Source organism: Ascaphus truei, chromosome 2, assembly GCF_040206685.1.
Source record: "Ascaphus truei isolate aAscTru1 chromosome 2, aAscTru1.hap1, whole genome shotgun sequence".
Classification (NCBI taxonomy): domain Eukaryota; kingdom Metazoa; phylum Chordata; class Amphibia; order Anura; family Ascaphidae; genus Ascaphus; species Ascaphus truei.
Genome location: NC_134484.1, coordinates 480176118 through 480183481, shown reverse-complemented (window position 1 = coordinate 480183481; position 7364 = coordinate 480176118). Strand labels below are relative to the sequence as shown.

General features: G+C 57.9%; 1 protein-coding gene across 1 annotated transcript in view; it reads left to right on the top strand.

Annotated features, from left to right (window-relative positions):
* The first annotated feature begins 368 nt into the window (after positions 1-368).
* LOC142488391 (uncharacterized) overlaps positions 369-7364 on the top strand; it is a 106038-nt gene continuing 99042 nt past the window's right edge. The window contains exon 1 of the mRNA XM_075588871.1: positions 369-574. The gene's annotated coding sequence lies outside the window, so the exon portion shown is untranslated. The remainder of the gene's footprint in view (positions 575-7364) is intronic.

Here is a 7364-nt window from a genome sequence, read left to right as displayed (position 1 = left end):
CAGCCTTAGGGAGGGAGAAGGAGGAGGTGTTACAGATGTTTCTGTGCCACATTCTATCTTTCATTAATGTTTGCTTGTCCCCTAAATAATCTATATGTGTGTAACCCCTTGATAGGAAGCATGGGGGGGAGGGGGGGAGAGAACTTATTGTATGAAACAGACCCACAAAGTGTTAAACACATGATATGTGTGAGGATACAGCGCTCTATACGTGCTGCTCCCTGGCTGTGATCCTCTCTGCTGTGTGCTGCTGCTGGGGAAGGAGCTAATGACAGAGCAGCAGCAGCAGATGGACTACAACTCCCAGAAGCCCCTGCTGCTGACACAGGGAGACATGACAGGACAGCCAATGAGGGGACAGGACAGCAAAGCTTGAGGTGAGTGAGGCAGGGAGGGGAAGAGAGAGAGGAGCATGAGGAGAGAGCAGCCCTGTGTGTGAGAGCTGCTGCTGCTGCTCCCTGATCCCCAGGCCCTGCTGCTGAGGGGTATAACTCAGGGGGTGTGACTAGGTAACAGGCTCCCCCCGAGTGGCAGCACTGGGAGCGGAGCAGCAGTCTGCCAGACTAAAGGAGATGTGAGTAACCAGAGAGGGATCTTCATTACAGGCCCGGGGGGACCCAAGTGTGTGTGCCACAGAGACAGGCTGCTGCAGTATAACGCTGAGTATAAGAGCTGCAGCGTGTGTGCCACAGAGACAGGCTGCTGCAGTATAACGCTGAGTATAAGGGCTGCAGCGTGTGTGTCACAGAGACAGGCTGCTGCAGTATAACTCTGAGTATAAGGGCTGCAGCGTGTGTGCCACAGAGACAGGCTGCTGCAGTATAACGCTGAGTATAAGGGCTGCAGCGTGTGTGCCACAGAGACAGGCTGCTGCAGTATAACGCTGAGTATAAGGGCTGCAGCGTGTGTGCCACAGAGAGGCTGCTGCAGTATAACGCTGAGTATAAGGGCTGCAGCGTGTGTGCCACAGAGACAGGCTGCTGCAGTATAACGCTGAGTATAAGGGCTGCAGCGTGTGTGCCACAGAGACAGGCTGCTGCAGTATAACGCTGAGTATAAGGGCTGCAGCGCGTGTGCCACAGAGACAGGCTGCTGCAGTATAACGCTGAGTATAAGAGCTGCAGCGCGTGTGCCACAGAGACAGGCTGCTGCAGTATAACGCTGAGTATAAGGGCTGCAGCGTGTGTGCCACAGAGACAGGCTGCTGCAGTATAACGCTGAGTATAAGGGCTGCAGCGCGTGTGCCACAGAGACAGGCTGCTGCAGTATAACGCTGAGTATAAGGGCTGCAGCGCGTGTGCCACAGAGACAGGCTGCTGCAGTATAACGCTGAGTATAAGAGCTGCAGCGCGTGTGCCACAGAGACAGGCTGCTGCAGTATAACGCTGAGTATAAGGGCTGCAGCGCGTGTAACGCTGAGTATAAGGGCTGCAGCGCGTGTGCCACAGAGACGGGCTGCTGCAGTATAACGCTGAGTATAAGGGCTGCAGCGCGTGTGCCACAGAGACAGGCTGCTGCAGTATAACGCTGAGTATAAGAGCTGCAACGCGTGTGCCACAGAGACAGGCTGCTGCAGTATAACGCTGAGTATAGGGCTGCAGCGCGTGTGCCACAGAGACAGGCTGCTGCAGTATAACGCTGAGTATAAGGGCTGCAGCGCGTGTGCCACAGAGACAGGCTGCTGCAGTATAACGCTGAGTATAAGGGCTGCAGCGTGTGCCACAGAGACAGGCTGCTGCAGTATAACGCTGAGTATAAGGGCTGCAGCGTGTGCCACAGAGACAGGCTGCTGCAGTATAACGCTGAGTATAAGAGCTGCAGCGTGTGTGCCACAGAGACAGGCTGCTGCAGTATAACGCTGAGTATAAGGGCTGCAGCGCGTGTGCCACAGAGACAGGCTGCTGCAGTATAACGCTGAGTATAAGGGCTGCAGCGCGTGTGCCACAGAGACAGGCTGCTGCAGTATAACGCTGAGTATAAGAGCTGCAGCATGTGTGCCACAGAGACAGGCTGCTGCAGTATAACGCTGAGTATAAGAGCTGCAGCGTGTGTGCCACAGAGACATGCTGCTGCAGTATAACGCTGAGTATAAGGGCTGCAGCGTGTGTGCCACAGAGACAGGCTGCTGCAGTATAACGCTTAGTATAAGCGCTGCAGCGTGTGTGCCACAGAGACAGGCTGCTGCAGTATAACGCTGAGTATAAGGGCTGCGGCGTGTGTGCCACAGAGACAGGCTGCTGCAGTATAACGCTGAGTATAAGGGCTGCAGCGTGTGTGCCACAGAGACAGGCTGCTGCAGTATAACGCTGAGTATAAGAGCTGCAGCGTGTGTGCCACAGAGACAGGCTGCTGCAGTATAACGCTGAGTATAAGAGCTGCAGCGTGTGTGCCACAGAGACAGGCTGCTGCAGTATAACGCTGAGTATAAGGGCTGCAGCGTGTGTGCCGCAGAGACAGACTGCTGCAGTATAACGCTGAGTATAAGAGCTGCAGCGCGTGTGCCACAGAGACAGACTGCTGCAGTATAACGCTGAGTATAAGAGCTGCAGCGCTTGTGCCGCAGAGACAGGCTGCTGCAGTATAACGCTGAGTATAAGGGCTGCAGCGTGTGTGCCACAGAGACAGGCTGCTGCAGTATAACGCTGAGTATAAGAGCTGCAGCGTGTGTGCCACAGAGACAGGCTGCTGCAGTATAACGCTGAGTATAAGAGCTGCAGCGTGTGTGCCACAGAGACAGGCTGCTGCAGTATAACGCTGAGTATAAGGGCTGCAGCGTGTGTGCCACAGAGACAGGCTGCTGCAGTATAACGCTGAGTATAAGGGCTGCAGCGTGTGTGCCACAGAGACAGGCTGCTGCAGTATAACGCTGAGTATAAGGGCTGCAGCGTGTGTGCCACAGAGACAGGCTGCTGCAGTATAACGCTGAGTATAAGAGCTGCAGCGTGTGTGCCACAGAGACAGGCTGCTGCAGTATAACGCTGAGTATAAGAGCTGCAGCGCGTGTGCCACAGAGACAGGCTGCTGCAGTATAACGCTGAGTATAAGAGCTGCAGCGCGTGTGCCACAGAGACAGGCTGCTGCAGTATAACGCTGAGTATAAGGGCTGCAGCGCGTGTGCCACAGAGACAGGCTGCTGCAGTATAACGCTGAGTATAAGGGCTGCAGCGCGTGTGCCACAGAGACAGGCTGCTGCAGTATAACGCTGAGTATAAGGGCTGCAGCGTGTGTGCCACAGAGACAGGCTGCTGCAGTATAACGCTGAGTATAAGAGCTGCAGCGTGTGTGCCACAGAGACAGGCTGCTGCAGTATAACGCTGAGTATAAGAGCTGCAGCGTGTGTGCCACAGAGACAGGCTGCTGCAGTATAACGCTGAGTATAAGGGCTGCAGCATGTGTGCCGCAGAGACAGGCTGCTGCAGTATAACGCTGAGTATAAGAGCTGCAGCGTGTGTGACAGAGACAGGCTGAGATAACGCTGAGTATAAGAGCTGCACGACAGGCTGCTGCAGTATAACGCTGAGTATAAGAGCTGCAGCGTGTGTGACACAGACAGGCTGCTGCAGTATAACGCTGAGTATAAGGGCTGCAGCGTGTGTGCCACAGAGACAGGCTGCTGCAGTATAACGCTGAGTATAAGGGCTGCAGCGTGTGTGCCACAGAGACAGGCTGCTGCAGTATAACGCTGAGTATAAGGGCTGCAGCGTGTGTGCCACAGAGACCAGGCTGCTGCAGTATAACGCTGAGTATAAGGGCTGCAGCGTGTGTGCCACAGAGACGGGCTGCTGCAGTATAACGCTGAGTATAAGAGCTGCAGCATGTGTGCCACAGAGACAGGCTGCTGCAGTATAACGCTGAGTATAAGGGCTGCAGCGTGTGTGCCACAGAGACAGGCTGCTGCAGTATAACGCTGAGTATAAGGGCTGCAGCGTGTGTGCCACAGAGACAGGCTGCTGCAGTATAACGCTGAGTATAAGAGCTGCAGCGTGTGTGCGGGCCCCTCCTGTACACACGGGCCCCTTATAACATGGGGGGGACTATGAGACACATTGGCACACAGCTTTGCACGCCATTACCAGTATTGTGGACTGTATGTATATGGGCCTCGCACAGAGGGGCACAGTGTGTATATATAGCTGGGGGTATAGAGGTTATTACCAGTATTGTGACTGTATATGGGGGAGTGAGAGTGTGTGTGGGGGGAGAGAGAGAGAGTGTGAGTGTGGGGGGGAGAGAGAGCGTGTGAGTGTGGGGGGAGGAGAGAGAGCGTGTGAGTATGGGGGGGGAGAGAGAGCGTGTGAGTGTGGGGGGGAGAGAAAGCGTGTGAGTGAGTGGGGGGGAGAGAGAGCATGTGAGTGGGGGGGAGAGAGAGCGAGTGAGAGTGTGTGTGTGGGGGGGAGAGAGAGCGTGTGAGTGTGGGGGGAGAGAGAGCGTGTGAGTGTGGGGGGGAGAGAGAGCGTGTGAGTGTGGGGGGGAGAGGAGAGAGCGTGTGAGTATGGGGGGGAGAGAGAGCGTGTGAGTGTGGGGGGGAGAGAAAGCGTGTGAGAGTGGGGGGGAAAGAGAGTGTGAGTGTGGGGGGGGAGAGAGAGTGTGAGTGTGGGGGGAGAGAGAGTGTGAGTGTGGGGGGAGAGAGAGAGTGTGAGTGTGGGGGGGAGAGAGAGTGTGTGAGTGTGGGGGGGAGAGAGAGTGTGTGAGTGTGGGGGGAGAGAGAGAGTGTGTGAGTGTGGGGGGGAGAGAGAGTGTGTGAGTGTGGGGGGGAGAGAGAGTGTGTGAGTGTGGGGGGGAGAGAGAGTGTGTGAGTGTGGGGGGGAGAGAGTGTGTGAGTGTGGGGGGGAGAGAGAGAGAGTGTGTGAGTGTGGGGGGAGAGAGAGTGTGTGGAGTGGGGGGGGAGAGAGAGTGTGTGGGGGGGAGGGAGAGAGTGTGTGAGTGTGGGGGGGGAGAGAGAGTGTGAGTGGGTGGGAGAGAGTGTGTGTGAGTGTGGGGGGGAGAGAGAGTGTGAGTGTGGGGGGGGAGAGAGAGTGTGAGTGTGGGGGGGAGAGAGAGTGTGTGAGTGTGGGGGGGAGAGAGAGTGTGTGAGTGTGGGGGGGAGAGAGAGTGTGTGAGTGTGGGGGGGGAGAGAGAGTGTGTGAGTGTGGGGGGGAGAGTGTGTGTGAGTGTGGGGGGGAGAGAGTGTGTGAGTGTGGGGGGGGGGGAGAGAGAGTGTGTGAGTGTGGGGGGGAGAGAGAGTGTGTGAGTGTGGGGGGGAGAGAGAGTGTGTGGGGGGGAGAGAGAGTGTGTGAGTGTGGGGGGGGAGAGAGAGTGTGAGTGGGTGGGAGAGAGTGTGTGTGAGTGTGGGGGGGAGAGAGAGAGTGTGTGAGTGTGGGGGGGGGAGAGAGAGTGTGTGAGTGTGGGGGGGGAGAGAGAGTGTGTGAGTGTGGGGGGGAGAGAGAGTGTGAGTGTGGTGAGGGGGGGAGAGAGAGTGTGTGAGTGTGGGGGGGAGAGAGAGGTGTGTGAGTGTGGGGGGGAGAGAGAGTGTGTGAGTGTGGGGGGGAGAGAGAGTGTGTGAGTGTGGGGGGGAGAGAGAGTGTGTGGGAGTGGGGGGGGAGAGTGAGTGTGTGAGTGTGGGGGGGAGAGAGAGTGTGTGAGTGTGGGGGGGAGAGAGAGTGTGTGAGTGTGGAGGGGGAGAGAGAGTGTGTGAGTGTGGGGGGGAGAGAGAGTGTGTGAGTGTGGGGGGGGAGAGAGAGTGTGTGGGGGGGGAGAGAGAGTGTGAGAGTGTAGGGGGGGGGAGAGAGAGTGTGTGAGTGGGGGGGGGGGAGAGAGAGTGTGTGAGTGTGGGGGGAGAGAGAGAGTGTGTGAGTGTGGTGGGGGAGAGAGTGTGTGAGTGTGGGGGGAGAGAGAGAGTGTGTGGGGGGGAGAGAGAGTGTGTGGGGGGGAGAGAGAGTGTGTGAGTGTGGGGGGGGAGAGAGAGTGAGTGAGTGGGGGGGGAGAGAGAGAGAGTGAGTGGGGGGAGAGAGTTGAGAGAGTGTGTGAGTGTGGGGGGAGAGAGAGTGTGTGAGTGTGGGGGGGAGAAGAGAGAGAGAGTGTGTGGGAGAGAGAGAGAGTGTGGGAGAGAGAGAGAGTGTGTGGGAGAGAGAGAGAGAGTGTGTGGGAGAGAGAGAGAGTGTGTGGGAGAGAGAGAGAGAGTGTGTGGAGAGAGAGAGAGAGAGTGTGTGGGAGAGAGAGAGAGTGTGTGGGAGAGCGAGAGAGAGTGTGTGCGGAGAGAGAGAGAGAGTGTGTGGGAGAGAGCGAGAGAGTGTGTGGGGAGAGAGAGAGAGAGTGTGTGGGAGAGAGAGAGAGAGTGTGGGAGAGAGAGGTGTGAGGGAGGGAGAGGAGAGTGTGTGGGAGAGAGAGAGCGAGTGAGTGTGTGGGAGAGAGAGAGAGAGAGTGGCTGTGGGAGAGAGAGAGAGTGAGTGAGAGAGAGAGAGAGTGTGTGGGAGGAGAGAGAGAGTGTGTGGGAGGAGAGAGAGAGAGTGCCTCGGGGAGAGCAGAGAGAGTGTGTGCGGAGAGAGAGAGAGAGTGTGAGAGCAGGAGAGAGAGAGAGGTGTGCTGGGAGAGTGAGAGAGAGAGAGTGTGCGTGGGAGAGCGGAGAGAGAGTGAGTGCGGAGAGAGAGAGAGTGTGCTGGGAGAGAGAGAGAGTGTGGGCGCGAGAGAGAGAGTGTGTGCGGAGAGGAGAGAGAGTGTGTGGCGCAGAGAGAGAGTCTGTGGGCGAGAGAGCGAGAGAGAGAGAGTGTCGCGGAGAGAGAGAGAGAGAGAGAGAGAGAGTGCTGCTGGGGAGAGAGAGAGTGTGCGCGCGGAGAGAGAGAAGTGTGTGCGCGCGGGAGAGAGAGAAGTGTGCCGGGCGCGAGGAGAGTGCGGGGGGGGGAGAGAGTGTGTGCGCGGGAGAGAGTGTGTGCGGGGGAGAGAGTGTGTGCGCGGGAGAGAGAGTGTGCGCGGGAGAGAGAGTGTGCGCGGGAGAGAGAGTGAGCGCGGGAGAGAGAGAGTGCTGCGCGGGAGAGAGAGATGTGCGCGGGCGGAGAGTGAGAGAGAGTCGCGCGGGAGAGAGAGAGTGCGACGGCGAGAGAGTGTGGGACGAGAGAGAGAGTGCAGCGCGCGGGAGAGAGAGAGGAGTGCGCGCGGGGAGAGAGAGAGCAGTGCGCGCCGGGAGAGAGAGAGAGTGCGCGCGGGGAGGAGAGAGAGTCGGCGCCGCGGGAGAGAGAGAGAGTGCGCGCGGGAGAGAGAGAGACGTGATGCGCCGTGGAGAGACGCACCGATAGTGCGGCCGTGGAGAGAGAGAGAAGATGCGCGCGGCGCGAGAGAGAGTGCTGCCGCGGGCGAGAGAGAGACGTGCGCGCGGGAGCGAGCGAGACGAA